Genomic DNA, 19,915 nt, shown 5'->3' on the forward strand with positions numbered 1-19,915 from the left:
CGTGGACGTCTGTCAAGACGTTGTCTATGCATACGGTTGGCCATCACGGGTTTTCTGGGCCATTTGGAAGGTCAAACGAGCCCCGGAGCGAGCATACGCCTCATTTTGACGATTTTCGTGTGCTATTGCACACCATTTTTTGGGTGATCGGGATTCCGACGTCAAAAATGCCAAATTTGTTCGTGGACGTCTGTCAAGACGTTGTATATGCATACGGTTGGCCATCACGGGTTTTCTGGGCCATTTGGAAGGTCAAACGAGCCCCGGAGCGAGCATACGCCTCATTTTGACGATTTTCGTGTGCTATTGCACACCATTTTTTGGGTGATCGGGATTCCGACGTCAAAAATGCCAAATTTGTTCGTGGACGTCCGTCAAGACGTTGTCTATGCATACGGTTGGCCATCACGGGTTTTCTGGGCCATTTGGAAGGTCAAACGAGCCCCGGAGCGAGCATACGCCTCATTTTGACGATTTTCGTGTGCTATTGCACACCATTTTTTGGGTGATCGGGATTCCGACGTCAAAAATGCCAAATTTGTTCGTGGACGTCCGTCAAGACGTTGTCTATGCATACGGTTGGCCATCACGGGTTTTCTGGGCCATTTGGAAGGTCAAACGAGCCCCGGAGCGAGCATACGCCTCATTTTGACGATTTTCGTGTGCTATTGCACACCATTTTTTGGGTGATCGGGATTCCGACGTCAAAAATGCCAAATTTGTTCGTGGACGTCCGTCAAGACGTTGTCTATGCATACGGTTGGCCATCACGGGTTTTCTGGGCCATTTGGAAGGTCAAACGAGCCCCGGAGCGAGCATACGCCTCATTTTGACGATTTTCGTGTGCTATTGCACACCATTTTTTGGGTGATCGGGATTCCGACGTCAAAAATGCCAAATTTGTTCGTGGACGTCCGTCAAGACGTTGTCTATGCATACGGTTGGCCATCACGGGTTTTCTGGGCCATTTGGAAGGTCAAACGAGCCCCGGAGCGAGCATACGCCTCATTTTGACGATTTTCGTGTGCTATTGCACACCATTTTTTGGGTGATCGGGATTCCGACGTCAAAAATGCCAAATTTGTTCGTGGACGTCCGTCAAGACGTTGTCTATGCATACGGTTGGCCATCACGGGTTTTCTGGGCCATTTGGAAGGTCAAACGAGCCCCGGAGCGAGCATACGCCTCATTTTGACGATTTTCGTGTGCTATTGCACACCATTTTTTGGGTGATCGGGATTCCGACGTCAAAAATGCCAAATTTGTTCGTGGACGTCCGTCAAGACGTTGTCTATGCATACGGTTGGCCATCACGGGTTTTCTGGGCCATTTGGAAGGTCAAACGAGCCCCGGAGCGAGCATACGCCTCATTTTGACGATTTTCGTGTGCTATTGCACACCATTTTTTGGGTGATCGGGATTCCGACGTCAAAAATGCCAAATTTTTTCATGGACGTCCGTCAAGACGTTGTCTATGCATACGGTTGGCCATCACGGGTTTTCTGGGTCATTTGGAAGGTCAAACGAGCCCCGGAGCGAGCATACGCCTCATTTTGACGATTTTCGTGTGCTATTGCACACCATTTTTTGGGTGATCGGGATTCCGACGTCAAAAATGCCAAATTTGTTCGTGGACGTCCGTCAAGACGTTGTCTATGCATACTGTTGGCCATCACGGGTTTTCTGGGCCATTTGGAAGGTCAAACGAGCCCCGGAGCGAGCATACGCCTCATTTTGACGATTTTCGTGTGCTATTGCACACCATTTTTTGGGTGATCGGGATTCCGACGTCAAAAATGCCAAATTTGTTCGTGGACGTCCGTCAAGACGTTGTCTATGCATACGGTTGGCCATCACGGGTTTTCTGGGCCATTTGGAAGGTCAAACGAGCCCCGGAGCGAGCATACGCCTCATTTTGACGATTTTCGTGTGCTATTGCACACCATTTTTTGGGTGATCGGGATTCCGACGTCAAAAATGCCAAATTTGTTCGTGGACGTCCGTCAAGACGTTGTCTATGCATACGGTTGGCCATCACGAGTTTTCTGGGCCATTTGGAAGGTCAAACGAGCCCCGGAGCGAGCATACGCCTCATTTTGACGATTTTCGTGTGCTATTGCACACCATTTTTTGGGTGATCGGGATTCCGACGTCAAAAATGCCAAATTTGTTCGTGGACGTCCGTCAAGACGTTGTCTATGCATACGGTTGGCCATCACGGGTTTTCTGGGCCATTTGGAAGGTCAAACGAGCCCCGGAGCGAGCATACGCCTCATTTTGACGATTTTCGTGTGCTATTGCACACCATTTTTTGGGTGATCGGGATTCCGACGTCAAAAATGCCAAATTTGTTCGTGGACGTCCGTCAAGACGTTGTCTATGCATACGGTTGGCCATCACGGGTTTTCTGGGCCATTTGGAAGGTCAAACGAGCCCCGGAGCGAGCATACGCCTCATTTTGACGATTTTCGTGTGCTATTGCACACCATTTTTTGGGTGATCGGGATTCCGACGTCAAAAATGCCAAATTTGTTCGTGGACGTCCGTCAAGACGTTGTCTATGCATACGGTTGGCCATCACGGGTTTTCTGGGCCATTTGGAAGGTCAAACGAGCCCCGGAGCGAGCATACGCCTCATTTTGACGATTTTCGTGTGCTATTGCACACCATTTTTTGGGTGATCGGGATTCCGACGTCAAAAATGCCAAATTTTTTCATGGACGTCCGTCAAGACGTTGTCTATGCATACGGTTGGCCATCACGGGTTTTCTGGGTCATTTGGAAGGTCAAACGAGCCCCGGAGCGAGCATACGCCTCATTTTGACGATTTTCGTGTGCTATTGCACACCATTTTTTGGGTGATCGGGATTCCGACGTCAAAAATGCCAAATTTGTTCGTGGACGTCCGTCAAGACGTTGTCTATGCATACTGTTGGCCATCACGGGTTTTCTGGGCCATTTGGAAGGTCAAACGAGCCCCGGAGCGAGCATACGCCTCATTTTGACGATTTTCGTGTGCTATTGCACACCATTTTTTGGGTGATCGGGATTCCGACGTCAAAAATGCCAAATTTGTTCGTGGACGTCCATCAAGACGTTGTCTATGCATACGGTTGGCCATCACGGGTTTTCTGGGCCATTTGGAAGGTCAAACGAGCCCCGGAGCGAGCATACGCCTCATTTTGACGATTTTCGTGTGCTATTGCACACCATTTTTTGGGTGATCGGGATTCCGACGTCAAAAATGCCAAATTTGTTCGTGGACGTCCGTCAAGACGTTGTCTATGCATACGGTTGGCAATCACGGGTTTTCTGGGCCATTTGGAAGGTCAAACGAGCCCCGGAGCGAGCATACGCCTCATTTTGACGATTTTCGTGTGCTATTGCACACCATTTTTTGGGTGATCGGGATTCCAACGTCAAAAATGCCAAATTTGTTCGTGGACGTCCGTCAAGACGTTGTCTATGCATACGGTTGGCCATCACGGGTTTTCTGGGCCATTTGGAAGGTCAAACGAGCCCCGGAGCGAGCATACGCATCATTTTGACGATTTTCGTGTGCTATTGCACACCATTTTTTGGGTGATCGGGATTTCGACGTCAAAAATGCCAAATTTGTTCGTGGACGTCCGTCAAGACGTTGTCTATGCATACGGTTGGCCATCACGGGTTTTCTGGGCCATTTGGAAGGTCAAACAAGCCCCGGAGCGAGCATACTCCTCATTTTGACGATTTTCGTGTGCTATTGCACACCATTTTTTGGGTGATCGGGATTCCGACGTCAAAAATGCCAAATTTGTTCGTGGACGTCCGTCAAGACGTTGTCTATGCATACGGTTGGCCATCACGGGTTTTCTGGGCCATTCGGAAGGTCAAACGAGCCCCGGAGCGAGCATACGCCTCATTTTGACGATTTTCGTGTGCTATTGCACACCATTTTTTGGGTGATCGGGATTCCGACGTCAAAAATGCAAAATTTGTTCGTGGACGTCCGTCAAGACGTTGTCTATGCATACGGTTTGCCATCACGGGTTTTCTGGGCCATTTGGAAGGTCAAACGAGCCCCAGAGCGAGCATACGCCTCATTTTGACGATTTTCGTGTGCTATTGCACACCATTTTTTGGGTGATCGGGATTCCGACGTCAAAAATGCCAAATTTGTTCGTGGACGTCCGTCAAGACGTTGTCTATGCATATGGTTGGCCATCACGAGTTTTCTGGGCCATTTGGAAGGTCAAACGAGCCCCGGAGCGAGCATACGCCTCATTTTGACGATTTTCGTGTGCTATTGCACACCATTTTTTGGGTGATCGGGATTCCGACGTCAAAAATGCCAAATTTGTTCAGGGACGTCCGTCAAGACGTTGTCTATGCATACGGTTGGCCATCACGGGTTTTCTGGGCCATTTGAAAGGTCAAACGAGCCCCGGAGCGAGCATACGCCTCATTTTGACGATTTTCGTGTGCTATTGCACACCATTTTTTGGGTGATCGGGATTCCGACGTCAAAAATGCCAAATTTGTTCGTGGACGTCCGTCAAGACGTTGTCTATGCATACGGTTGGCCATCACGGGTTTTCTGGGCCATTTGGAAGGTCAAACGAGCCCCGGAGCGAGCATACGCCTCATTTTGACGATTTTCGTGTGCTATTGCACACCATTTTTTGGGTGATCGGGATTCCGACGTCAAAAATGCCAAATTTGTTCGTGGACGTCCGTCAAGACGTTGTCTATGCATACGGTTGGCCATCACGGGTTTTCTGGGCCATTTGGAAGGTCAAATGAGCCCCGGAGCGAGCATACGCCTCATTTTGATGATTTTCGTGTGCTATTGCACACCATTTTTTGGGTGATCGGGATTCCAACGTCAAAAATGCCAAATTTGTTCGTGGACGTCCGTCAAGACGTTGTCTATGCATACGATTGGCCATCACGGGTTTTCTGGGCCATTTGGAAGGTCAAACGAGCCCCGGAGCGAGCATACGCCTCATTTTGACGATTTTCGTGTGCTATTGCACACCATTTTTTGGGTGATCGGGATTCCGACGTCAAAAATGCCAAATTTGTTCGTGGACGTCCGTCAAGACGTTGTCTATGCATACGGTTGGCCATCACGGGTTTTCTGGGCCATTTGGAAGGTCAAACGAGCCCCGGAGCGAGCATACGCCTCATATTGACGATTTTCGTGTGCTATTGCACACCATTTTTTGGGTGATCGGGATTCCGACGTCAAAAATGCCAAATTTGTTCGTGGACGTCCGTCAAGACGTTGTTTATGCATACGGTTGGCCATCACGGGTTTTCTGGGCCATTTGGAAGGTCAAACGAGCCCCGGAGCGAGCATACGCCTCATTTTGACGATTTTCGTGTGCTATTGCACACCATTTTTTGGGTGATCGGGATTCCGACGTCAAAAATGCCAAATTTGTTCGTGGACGTCCGTTCTGAAACAGTGACAGCCTAGTCTGATTCCCCCTTCCGAAAGTGCCACAGCTCCTTCTATCACAACCCCAGAAAACAAGGCATTCGAAGCATCAATCTCATTCTATGCTCTATGCCATCTTCCTTATACTTTGACTATTAATTCATGTGAGCTTCCTTTCGGAGTCGACGTGCTTCCTTATTCGCGAGAATTTCCTCCCTCCGGTGCTGTCTTCTCACAAAGCACTTTTATGCATACAGTTGGCCATCACGGGTTTTCTGGGCCATTTGGAAGGTCAAACGAGCTCCGGAGCGAGCATACGCCTCATTTTGACGATTTTCGTGTGCTATTGCACACCATTTTTTGGGTGATCGGGATTCCGACGTCAAAAATGCCAAATTTGTTCGTGGACGTCCGTCAAGACGTTGTCTATGCATATGGTTGGCCATAACGGGTTTTCTGGGCCATTTGGAAGGTCAAACGAGCCCCGGAGCGAGCATACGCCTCATTTTAACGATTTTCGTGTGCTATTGCACACCATTTTTTGGGTGATCGGGATTCCGACGTCAAAAACGCCAAATTTGTTCGTGGACGTCCGTCAAGACGTTGTCTATGCATACGGTTGGCCATCACGGGTTTTCTGGGCCATTTGGAAGGTCAAACGAGCCCCGGAGCGAGCATACGCCTCATTTTGACGATTTTCGTGTGCTATTGCACACCATTTTTTGGGTGATCGGGATTCCGACGTCAAAAATGCCAAATTTGTTCGTGGACGTCCATCAAGACGTTGTCTATGCATACGGTTGGCCATCACGGGTTTTCTGGGCCATTTGGAAGGTCAAACGAGCCCCGGAGCGAGCATACGCCTCATTTTGACGATTTTCGTGTGCTATTGCACACCATTTTTTGGGTGATCGGGATTCCGACGTCAAAAATGCCAAATTTGTTCGTGGACGTCTATCAAGACGTTGTCTATGCATACGGTTGGCCATCACGGGTTTTCTGGGCCATTTGGAAGGTCAAACGAGCCCCGGAGCGAGCATACGCCTCATTTTGACGATTTTCGTGTGCTATTGCACACCATTTTTTGGGTGATCGGGATTCCGACGTCAAAAATGCCAAATTTATTCGTGGACGTCCGTCAAGACATTGTCTATGCATACGGTTGGCCATCACGGGTTTTCTGGGCCATTTGGAAGGTCAAACGAGCCCCGGAGCGAGCATACGCCTCATTTTGACGATTTTCGTGTGCTATTGCACACCATTTTTTGGGTGATCGGGATTCCGACGTCAAAAATGCCAAATTTGTTCGTGGACGTCCGTCAAGACGTTGTCTATGCATACGGTTGGCCATCACGGGTTTTCTGGGCCATTTGGAAGGTCAAACGAGCCCCGGAGCGAGCATACGCCTCATTTTGACGATTTTCGTGTGCTATTGCACACCATTTTTTGGGTGATCGAGATTCCGACGTCAAAAATGCCAAATTTGTTCGTGGACGTCCGTCAAGACGTTGTCTATGCATACGGTTGGCCATCACGGGTTTTCTAGGCCATTTGGAAGGTCAAAAGAGCCCCGGAGCGAGCATACGCCTCATTTTGACGATTTTCGTGTGCTATTGCACACCATTTTTTGGGTGATCGGGATTCCGACGTCAAAAATGCCAAATTTATTCGTGGACGTCCGTCAAGACGTTGTCTATGCATACGGTTGGTCATCACGGGTTTTCTGGGCCATTTGGAAGGTCAAACGAGCCCCGGAGCGAGCATACGCCTCATTTTGACGATTTTCGTGTGCTATTGCACACCATTTTTTGGGTGATCGGGATTCCGACGTCAAAAATGCCAAATTTGTTCGTGGACGTCCGTGAAGACGTTGTCTATGCATACGGTTGGCCATCACGGGTTTTCTGGGCCATTTGGAAGGTCAAACGAGCCCCGGAGCGAGCATACGCCTCATGTTGATGATTTTCGTGTGCTATTGCACACCATTTTTTGGGTGATCGGGATTCCGACGTCAAAAATGCCAAATTTGTTCGTGGACATCCGTCAAGACGTTGTCTATGCATACGGTTGGCCATCACGGGTTTTCTGGGCCATTTGGAAGGTCAAACGAGCCCCGGAGCGAGCATACGCCTCATTTTGACGATTTTCGTGTGCTATTGCACACCATTTTTTGGGTGATCGGGATTCCGACGTCAAAACTGCCAAATTTGTTCGTGGACATCCGTCAAGACGTTGTCTATGCATACGGTTGGCCATCACGGGTTTTCTGGGCCATTTGGAAGGTCAAACGAGCCCCGGAGCGAGCATACGCCTCATTTTGACGATTTTCGTGTGCTATTGCACACCATTTTTTGGGTGATCGGGATTCCGACGTCAAAAATGCCAAATTTGTTCGTGGACATCCGTCAAGACGTTGTCTATGCATACGGTTGGCCATCACGGGTTTTCTGGGCCATTTGGAAGGTCAAACGAGCCCCGGAGCGAGCATACGCCTCATTTTGACAATTTTCGTGTGCTATTGAACACCATTTTTTGGGTGATCGGGATTCCAACTTCAAAAATGCCAAATTTGTTCGTGGACGTCCGTCAAGACGTTGTCTATGCATACGGTTGGCCATCACGGGTTTTCTGGGCCATTTGGAAGGTCAAACGAGCCCCGGAGCGAGGATACGCCTCATTTTGCCGATTTTCGTGTGCTATTGCACACCATTGTTTGGGTGATCGGGATTCCGACGTCAAAAATGCCAAATTTGTTCGTGGACGTCCGTCAAGACGTTGTCTATGCATATGGTTGGCCATCACGGGTTTTCTGGGCCATTTGGAAGGTCAAACGAGCCCCGGAGCGAGCATACGCCTCATGTTGATGATTTTCGTGTGCTATTGCACACCATTTTTTGGGTGATCAGGATTCCGACGTCAAAAATGCCAAATTTGTTCGTGGACATCCGTCAAGACGTTGTCTATGCATACGGTTGGCCATCACAGGTTTTCTGGGCCATTTGGAAGGTCAAACGAGCCCCGGAGCGAGCATACGCCTCATTTTGACGATTTTCGTGTGCTATTGCACACGATTTTTTGGGTGATCGGGATTCCGACGTCAAAAATGCCAAATTTGTTCGTGGATGTCCTTCAAGACGTTGTCTATGCATACGCTTTGCCATCACGGCTTTTCCGACCCATTTGGAAGGTCAAACGATCCCTGAAGCGAGCATACGCCTCATTTAAACAATTTTCGTGTGCTATTACACACCATTTTTTGGGTGATCGGGATTCCGATGTCAAAAATGCCAAATTTGTTAGTGGACGTCTGTCAAGACATTGTCTATGCATACGGTTGGCCATCACGGCTTTTTCGACCCATTTGGAAGGTCAAACGAGCCCCGAAGCGAGCATACGCCTCATTTTGACGATTTTCTTGTGCTATTGCACACCATTTTTTGGGTGATCGGGATTCCGACGTCAAAAATGCTAAATTTGTTCGTGAACGTCCTTCAAGACGTTGTCTATGCATACGGTTGGCCATCACGGCTTTTCCAACCCATTTGGAAGGTCAAACGAGCCCCGAAGTGAGCATACGCCTCATTTTGATGATTTTCGTGTGCTATTGCACACCATTTTTTGGGTGATCGGGATTCTGACATCAAAACTGCCAAATTTGTTCGTGGACGTTTGTCAAGACTTTGTCTATGCATAAGGTTGGCCATCACGGCTTTTCCGACCCATTTGGAAGGTTAAACGAGCCCCGAAGCGAGCATACGCCTCATTTTGACGATTTTCGTGTGCTATTGCACACCATTTTTCGGGTGATCGGGATTCCGACGTCAAAAATGCCAAATTTGTTCGTGGACGTCTGTCAAGACATTGTCTATTCATACGGTTGGCCATCACGGCTTTTCCGACCCATTTGGAAGGTCAAACGAGCCCTGAAGCGAGCATACGCCTCATTTTAACGATTTTCGTTTGCTATTGCACACCATTTTTTGGGTGATCGGGATTCTGATGTCAAAAATGCCAAATTTGTTCGTGGACGTCCGTCAAGACGTTGTCTATGCATACGGTTTGCCATCACGGCTTTTCCAACCCATTTGGAAGGTTTAACGAGCCCCGAAGCGAGCATACGCCTCATTTTGATGATTTTCGTGTGCTATTGCACACCATTTTTTGGGTGATCGGGATTTCGACGTCAAAAATGCCAAATTTGTTCGTGGACGTCCGTCAAAACGTTGTCTATGCATACGGTTGGCCATCACGGCTTTTCCGACCAATTTGGAAGGTCAAACGAGCCCCGAAGCGAGCATACGCCTCATTTTGACGATTTTCGTGTGCTATTCGACACCATTTTTTGGGTGATCGGGATTCCGACGTTAAAAATGCCAAATTTGTTCGTGGACGTCCGTCAAGACGTTGTCTATGCATACGGTTCGCCATCACGGCTTTTCCGACCCATTTGGAAGGTCAAACGAGCCCCGAAGCGAGCATAAGCCTCATTTTGACGATTTTCGTGTGCTATTGCACACCATTTTTTGGGTGATCGGGATTCCGACGTCAAAAATAACAAATTTGTTTGTGGACATCCGTCAAGACGTTGTCTATGCATACGGTTGGCCATCACGGGTTTTCTAGGCCATTTGGAAGGTCAAAAGAGCCCCGGAGCGAGCATACGCCTCATTTTGACGATTTTCGTGTGCTATTGCACACCATTTTTTGGGTGATCGAGATTCCGACGTCAAAAATGCCAAATTTGTTCGTGGACGTCCGTCAAGATGTTGTCTATGCATACGGTTGGCCATCACGGGTTTTCTAGGCCATTTGGAAGGTCAAAAGAGCCCCGGAGCGAGCATACGCCTCATTTTGACGATTTTCGTGTGCTATTGCACACCATTTTTTGGGTGATCGGGATTCCGACGTCAAAAATGCCAAATTTATTCGTGGACGTCCGTCAAGACGTTGTCTATGCATACGGTTGGTCATCACGGGTTTTCTGGGCCATTTGGAAGGTCAAACGAGCCCCGGAGCGAGCATACGCCTCATTTTGACGATTTTCGTGTGCTATTGCACACCATTTTTTGGGTGATCGGGATTCCGACGTCAAAAATGCCAAATTTGTTCGTGGACGTCCGTCAAGACGTTGTCTATGCATACGGTTGGCCATCACGGGTTTTCTGGGCCATTTGGAAGGTCAAACGAGCCCCGGAGCGAGCATACGCCTCATGTTGATGATTTTCGTGTGCTATTGCACACCATTTTTTGGGTGATCGGGATTCCGACGTCAAAAATGCAAAATTTGTTCGTGGACATCCGTCAAGACGTTGTCTATGCATACGGTTGGCCATCACGGGTTTTCTGGGCCATTTGGAAGGTCAAACGAGCCCCGGAGCGAGCATACGCCTCATTTTGACGATTTTCGTGTGCTATTGCACACCATTTTTTGGGTGATCGGGATTCCGACGTCAAAAATGCCAAATTTGTTCGTGGACGTCCGTCAAGACGTTGTCTATGCATACGGTTGGCCATCACGGCTTTTCCGACCCATTTGGAAGGTCAAACGAGCCCCGAAGCGAGCATACGCCTCATTTTGACGATTTTCTTGTGCTATTGCACACCATTTTTTGGGTGATCGGGATTCCGACGTCAAAAATGCTAAATTTGTTCGTGAACGTCCTTCAAGACGTTGTCTATGCATAAGGTTGGCCATCACGGCTTTTCCAACCCATTTGGAAGGTCAAACGAGCCCCGAAGTGAGCATACGCCTCATTTTGATGATTTTCGTGTGCTTATTGCACACCATTTTTTGGGTGATCGGGATTCTGACATCAAAACTGCCAAATTTGTTCGTGGACGTTTGTCAAGACTTTGTCTATGCATAAGGTTGGCCATCACGGCTTTTCCGACCCATTTGGAAGGTTAAACGAGCCCCGAAGCGAGCATACGCCTCATTTTGACGATTTTCGTGTGCTATTGCACACCATTTTTCGGGTGATCGGGATTCCGACGTCAAAAATGCCAAATTTGTTCGTGGACGTCTGTCAAGACATTGTCTATGCATACGGTTGGCCATCACGGATTTTCCGACCCATTTGGAAGGTCAAACGAGCCCTGAAGCGAGCATACGCCTCATTTTAACGATTTTCGTTTGCTATTGCACACCATTTTTTGGGTGATCGGGATTCTGATGTCAAAAATGCCAAATTTGTTCGTGGACGTCCGTCAAGACGTTGTCTATGCATACGGTTTGCCATCACGGCTTTTCCAACCCATTTGGAAGGTTTAACGAGCCCCGAAGCGAGCATACGCCTCATTTTGACGATTTTCGTGTGCTATTGCACACCATTTTTTGGGTGATCGGGATTTCGACGTCAAAAATGCCAAATTTGTTCGTGGACGTCCGTCAAAACGTTGTCTATGCATACGGTTGGCCATCACGGCTTTTCCGACCCATTTGGAAGGTCAAACGAGCCCCGAAGCGAGCATACGCCTCATTTTGACAATTTTCGTGTGCTATTCGACACCATTTTTTGGGTGATCGGGATTCCGACGTTAAAAATGCCAAATTTGTTCGTGGACGTCCGTCAAGACGTTGTCTATGCATACGGTTGGCCATCACGGCTTTTCCGACCCATTTGGAAGGTCAAACGAGCCCCGAAGCGAGCATACGCCTCATTTTGACGATTTTCGTGTGCTATGGCACACCATTTTTTGGGTGATCGGGATTCCGACGTCAAAAATAACAAATTTGTTTGTGGACATCCGTCAAGACGTTGTCTATGCATACGGTTGGTGATCACGGCTTTTCCGACCCATATAGAAGGTCAAACGAGCCCCAAAGCGAGCATAGGCCTCATTTAAAAATTTTCGTGTGCTATTACACACCATTTTTTGGGTGATCGGGTTTCCGACGTCAAAAATGCCAAATTTGTTCGTGGACGTCCGTCAAGAGGTTGTCTATGCATAAGGTTGGCCATCAAGGCTTTTCCGACCCATTTGGAATGTCAAACGAGCCCCGAAGCGAGCATACGCCTCATTTAAACAATTTTCGTGTGCTATTACACACCATTTTTTGGGTGATCGGGTTTCCGACGTCAAAAATGCCAAATTTGTTCGTGGACGTCCGTCAAGAGGTTGTCTATGCATACGGTTGGCCATCACGGCTTTTCCGACAAATTTGGAAGGTCAAACGAGCCCCGAAGCGAGCATACGCCTCATTTTGACGATTTTCGTGTGCTATTGCACACCATTTTTTGGGTGATCGGGATTCCGACGTCAAAAATGCAAAATTTGTTCGTGGACGTCTGTCAAGACGTTGTCTATGCATACGGTTGGCCATCACGGCTTTTCCGACCCATTTTGAAGGTCAAACGAGCCCCGAAGCGAGCATACGCCTCATTTAAACAATTTTCGTGTGCTATTACACACCATTTTTTGGGTGATCGGGATTCTGATGTCAAAAATGCCAAATTTGTTCGTGGACGTCCGTAAAGACGTTGTCTATGCATACGGTTGGCCATCACGACTTTTCCGACCCATTTGGAAGGTCAAACGAGCCCCAAAGCGAGCATACGCCTCATTTTGCTGATTTTCGTGTGCTATGGCACACCATTTTTTGGGTGATCGGTATTCCGACGTCAAAAATGCCAAATTTGTTTGTGGACATCCGTCAAGACGTTTCTATGCATACGGTTGGTGATCACGGCTTTTCCGACCCATTTGGAAGGTCAAACGAGCCCCGAAGCGAGCATACGCCTCATTTAAAAATTTTCGTGTGCTATTACACACCATTTTTTGGGTGATCAAGATTCCGACGTCAAAAATGCCAAATTTGTTCGTGGACGTCCGTCAAGACGTTGTCTATGTATAGGGTTGGCCATCAGGGCTTTTCTGACCCATTTGGAAGGTCAAACGAGCCCCGAAGCGAGCATACGCCTCATTTTGACGATTTTCGTGTGGTATTGCACACCATTTTTTGGGTGATTGGGATTCCGACGTCAAAAATGCAAAATTTGTTCGTGGACGTCCGTCAAGACACTGTCTATGCATACGGTTGGCCATCACGGCTTTTCCAACCCATTTGGAAGGTCAAACACGCCCCGAAGCGAGCATACGCCTCATTTTGACGATTTTCGTGTGCTATTGCACACCATTTTTTAGGTGATCGGGATTCCAACGTCAAAAATGCCAAATTTGTTCGTGTACGTCTGTCAAGATGTTGTCTATGCATACGGTTGGCTATCACGGCTTTTCCGACCCATTTGGAAGGTCAAACGAGCCCCGAAGCGAGCATACGCCTCATTTAAACAATTTTCGTGTGCTATTGCACACCATTTTTTGGGTGATCGGGATTCCGACGTCAAAAATGCAAAATTTGTTCGTGGACGTCCGTCAAGACGTTGTCTATGCATACGGTTGGCCATCACGGCTTTTCCGACCCATTTGGAAGGTCAAACGAGCCCCGAAGCGAGCATACGCCTCATTTTGACGATTTTCTTGTGCTATTGCACACCATTTTTTGGGTAATCGGGATTCCGACGTCAAAAATGCTAAATTTGTTCGTGAACGTCCTTCAAGACGTTGTCTATGCATACGGTTGGCCATCACGGCTTTTCCAACCCATTTGGAAGGTCAAACGAGCCCCGAAGCGAGCATACGCCTTATTTTGATGATTTTCGTGTGCTATTGCACACCATTTATTGGGTGATCGGGATTCCGACATCAAAACTGCCAAATTTGTTCGTGGACGTTCGTCAAGACGTTGTCTATGCATAAGGTTGGCCATCACGGCTTTTCCGACCCATTTGGAAGGTTAAACGAGCCCCGAAGCGAGCATACGCCTCATTTTGACGATTTTCGTGTGCTATTGCACACCATTTTTCGGGTGATCGGGATTCCGACGTCAAAAATGCCAAATTTGTTCGTGGAAGTCCGTCAAGACATTGTCTATGCATACGGTTGGCCATCACGGCTTTTACAACCCATTTGGAAGGTCAAACAAGCCCCGAAGCGAGCATACTCCTCATTTCGACGACTTTCGTGTGCTTTTGCACACCATTTTTTGGGTGATCGGGATTCGGACGTCAAAAACGCCAAATTTGTTCGTGGACGTCTTTCAAGACGTTGTCTAAGCATACTATTGGCCATCACGGCTTTTCCGACCCATTTGGAAGGTCAAACGATCCCCGAAGCGAGCATACGCCTCATTTCGACGATTTTCGTAATAGCACACCATTTTTTGGGTGATCGGGATTCCAACATTAAAAATGCCAAATTTTTTCGTGTACGTCCATCAAAATGTTTTCTATGCATACGGTTGGCCATCACGGCTTTTCCGATCCATTTGGAAGGTCAAACGAGCCCCGAAGCGAGCATACGCCTCATTTCGACGATTTTCGTGTGCTATTGCACACCATTTTTTGGGTGATCGGGATTCCGATGTTAAAAAAGCCAAATTTGTTCGTGGAAGTCCGTCAAGACGTTGTCTATGCATACGGTTGGCCATAACGGCTTTTCCGACCCATTTAGAAGGTCAAACAAGCCCCGAAGCGAGCATACGCCTCATTTCGATGATTTTCGTGTGCTATTGCACACCATTTTTTGGGTGATCGGGATTCCGACATCAAAAATGCCAAATTTTTTTGTGGACGTCCGTCAAGACGTTGTCTGTGCATACGGTTGGCCATCACGGCTTTTCCAACCCATTTGGAAGGTCAAACGAGCCCCGATGCGAGCATACGCCTCATTTCGACGATTTTCGTGTGCTATTGCACACCATTTTTTGGGTGATCGAGATTAGGACGTCAAAAATGCCAGATTTGTTCGTGGACGTCTGTTAAGACGTTGTCTATGCATACGGTTGGCCATCACGGCTTTTCCAACCCATTTGGAAGGTAAAACGAGCCCCGAAGTGAGCATACACCTCATTTCGATGATTTTCATGTGTAATTGCACATCATTTTTTGGGTGATCGGGATTCCGACGTCAAAAATGCCAAAATTGATCGTGGACGTCCTTCAAGACGTTGTCTATGCATACGGTTGGCCATCACGGCTTTTCCGACCCATTTGGAAGGTTAAACGAGCCCCGAAGCGAGCATACGCCTCATTTGGACGATTTTCGTGTGCTATTGCACACCATTTTCTGGGTGATCGGGATTCCGACATCAAAAATGCCAAATTTTTTCGTGAATGTCCGTCAAGACGTTGTCTATGCATACGGTTGGCCATCACGGCTTTTCCAACCCATTTGGAAGGTCAAACGAGCCCCAAAGCGAGCATAGGCCTCATTTCGACGATTTTCGTGTGCTATTGCACACCATTTTTTGAGTGATCGGGATTCCGACGTCAAAAATGCCAAATTTTTTCATGGACGTCCGTCAAGACGTTGTCTATGCATACGGTTGGCCATCACGGCTTTTCCGACCCATTTGGAAGGTCAAACGAGCCCCGAAGCGAGCATACGCCTCATTTCGACGATTTTCGTGTGCTATTGCACACCATTTTTTGGGTGATCGGAATTCCGATGTTAAAAATGCCAAATTTGTTCGTGGACGTCCGTCAAGACGTTGTCTATGCATACGGTTGGCCATCACGTCTTTTCCGACCCATTTGGAAGGTCAAACCAGCCCCGAAGCGAGCATACGCCTCATTTCGACGATTTTCGTGTGCTATTGCACACCATTTTTTGGGTGATCGAGATTAGGACGTCAAAATGCCAAATTTGTTCGTGGACGTCCGTCAAGACATTGTCTATGCATACGGTTGGCCATCACGGCTTTTACAACCCATTTGGAAGGTCAAACAAGCCCCGAAGCGAGCATACTCCTCATTTCGACGACTTTCGTGTGCTTTTGCACACCATTTTTTGGGTGATTGGGATTCGGACGTCAAAAATGTCAAATTTGTTCGTGGACGTCTTTCAAGACGTTGTCTAAGCATACTGTTGGCCATCACGGCTTTTCTGACCCATTTGGAAGGTCAAACGATCTCCGAAGCGAGCATACGCCTCATTTCGACGATTTTCGTAATAGCACACCATTTTTTGGGTGATCGGGATTCCAACATCAAAAATGCCAAATTTTTTCGTGTACGTCCATCAAAATGTTGTCTATGCATACGGTTGGCCATCACGGCTTTTCCGATCCATTTGGAAGGTCAAACGAGCCCCGAAGCGAGCATACGCCTCATTTCAACGATTTTCGTGTGCTATTGCACACCATTTTTTGGGTGATCGGGATTCCGATGTTAAAAAAGCGAAATTTGTTCGTGGAAGTCCGTTAAGACGTTGTCTATGCATACGATTGGCCATAACGGCTTTTCCGACCCATTTAGAAGGTCAAACAATCTCCGAAGCGAGCATACGCCTCATTTCGATGATTTTCGTGTGCTATTGCACACCATTTTTTGGGTGATCGGGATTCCGACATCAAAAATGCCAAATTTTTTGTGGACATCCGTCAAGATGTTGTTTGTGCATACGGTTGGCCATCACGGCTTTTCCAACCCATTTGGAAGGTCAAATGAGCCACGAAGCGAGCATACACCTCATTTCGATGATTTTCGTGTGTAATTGCACACCTTTTTTTGGGTGATCGGGATTCCGATGTCAAAAATGCCAAAATTGATCGTGGACGTCCTTCAAGACGTTGTCTATGCATACGGTTGGCCATCACGGCTTTTCCGACCCATTTGGAAGGTCAAACGATCCCCGAAGCGAGCATACATCTCATTTCGACGATTTTCGTGTGCTATTGCACACCATTTTTTGGGTGATCGGGATTCTGACGTCAAAAATGCCAAATGTTTTCGTGGATGTCCGTCAAGACGTTGTCTATGCATACGGTTGGCCATCACGGCTTTTCCGACCCATTTGGAAGGTCAAACGAGCCCCGAAGCGAGCATACGCCTCATTTCGACGATTTTCGTGTGCTATTGCACACCATTTTTTGGGTGATCGGGATTCCGACGTCAAAAATGCCAAATTTTTACATGGACGTCCGTCAAGACGTTGTCTATGCATACGGTTGGCCATCACGGCTTTTTCGACCCATTTGGAAGGTCAAACGAGCCCCGAAGCGAGCATACACCTCATTTCGATGATTTTCGTGTGTAATTGCACACCATTTTTAGGGTGATCGAGATTCCGACGTCAAAAATGCCAAAATTGATCGTGGACGTCCTTCAAGATGTTGTCTATGCATACGGTCGGCCATCACGGCTTTTTCCGACCCATTTGAAAGGTCAAACGAGCCCCGAAGCGAGCATACGCCTCATTTCGACGATTTTCGTATGCTATTGCACACCGTTTTTTGGGTGATCGGGATTCCAACGTCAAAAATGCCAAATTTGTTCGTGGACGTCCGTCAAAATGTTGTCTATGCATACGGTTGGCCGTCACGGCTTTTCCGATCCATTTGGAAGGTCAAATGAGCCCCGAAGCGAGCATACGCCTCATTTCGACGATTTTCGTGTGCTATTGCACACCATTTTTTGGGTGATCGGGATTTAGACGTCAAAAATGCCAAATTTATTCGTGGACATACGTCAAGACGTTGTCTATGCATACGGTTGGCCATCATGTTTTTTCCGACCCATTTGGAAGATCAAACGAGCCCCGAAGCGAGCATACGCCTCATTTCGACGATTTTCGTGTGCTATTGCACACCATTTTTTGGGTGATCGGGATTTCGATGTCAAAAATGCCAAAAAATTTTCGTGGACGTACGTCAAGACGTTGTCTATGCATACGGTTGGCCATCACAGCTTTTCCGACCCATTTGGAAGGTCAAACGAGCCCCGAAGCGAGCATACGCCTCATTTCGACGATTTTCGTGTGCTATTGCACACCATTTTTTGGGTGATCGGAATTCCGATGTTAAAAATGCCAAATTTGTTCGTGGACGTCCGTCAAGACGTTGTCTATGCATACGGTTGGCCATCACAGCTTTTCCGACCCATTTGGAAGGTCAAACAAGCCCCGAAGCGAGCATACGCCTCATTTTGACGATTTTCGTTTGCTATTGCACACCATTTTTTGGGTGATCGAGATTAGGACGTCAAAAATGCCAAATTTGTTCGTGGACGTCCGTCAAGACGTTGTCTATGCATACGGTTGGCCATCACGGCTTTTCCGACCCATTTGGAAGGTCAAACAAGCCCCGAAGCGAGCATACTCCTCATTTCGACGACTTTCGTGTGCTTTTGCACACCATTTTTTGGGTGATCGGGATTCAGACGTCAAAAATGCCAAATTTGTTCGTGGATGACTTTCAAGACGTTGTCTAAGCATACTGTTGGCCATCACGGCTTTTCCGACCCATTTGGAAGGTCAAACGATCCCCGAAGCGAGCATACGCCTCATTTCGACGATTTTCGTAATAGCACACCATTTTTTGGGTGATCGGGATTCCAACATCAAAAATGCCAAATTTTTTCGTGTACGTCCATCAAAATGTTGTCTATGCATACGGTTGGCCATCACGGCTTTTCCGACCCATTTGGAAGGTCAAACGAGCCCCGAAGCGAGCATACGCCTTATTTCAATGATTTTTGTGTGCTATTGCACACCATTTTTTGGGTGATCGGGATTCCGACGTCAAAAATGCCAAATTTGTTCGTGGACGTCCGTCAAGACGTTGTCTATACATACGGTTGGCCATCACGGCTCTTTCGACCCATTTGGAAGGTCAAACGAGCCCGGAAGCTAGCATACGCCTCATTTCGATGATTTTCGTGTGCTATTGCACACCATTTTTTGGGTGATCGGGATTCATACGTCAAAATGCCTAATTTGTTCGTGGACGTCCTTCAAGACGTTGTCTATGCATACGGTTGGCCATCACGGCTTTTCCAACCCATTTGGAAGGTCAAACGAGCCCCGAAGCGAGCATACGCCTCATTTCGACGATTTTCGTGTGCTATTGCACACCATTTTTTGGGTGATCGGGATTCCGACGTCAAAAATGCCAATTTTTTCGTGGACGTCCGTCAAGACGTTGTCTTTGCATACGGTTGGCCATCACGGCTTTTCCGACCCATTTGGAAGGTCAAACGAGCCCCGAAGCGAGCATATGCCTCATTTCGACGATTTTCGTGTGCTATTGCATACCATTTTTTGGGTGATCAAGATTCCAACGTCAAAAATGCCAGATTTGTTCGTGGACGTCCGTCAAGACGTTGTCTATGCATACGGTTGTCCATCACGGCTTTTCCGACCCATTTGGAAGGTCAAACGAGCCCCAAAGCGAGCATACGCCTCATTTCGACGATTTTCGTGTGCTATTGCACACCATTTTTTAGGTGATCGGAATACCGACGTCAAAAATGCCAAATTTTTTAGTGGACGTCTGTCAAGACATTGTCTATGCATACGGTTGGCCATCACGGCTTTTCCGACCCTTTTGGAAGGTCAAACGAGCCCGAAGCGAGCATACGCCTCATTTAGATTGTTTTCGTGTGCTATTGCACTCCATTTTTTGGGTGATCGGGATTCGGACGTCAAAAA

The sequence above is a fragment of the Solanum lycopersicum genome, chromosome 3 (assembly GCF_036512215.1).
Source record: "Solanum lycopersicum chromosome 3, SLM_r2.1".
Classification (NCBI taxonomy): Eukaryota; Viridiplantae; Streptophyta; class Magnoliopsida; order Solanales; family Solanaceae; genus Solanum; species Solanum lycopersicum.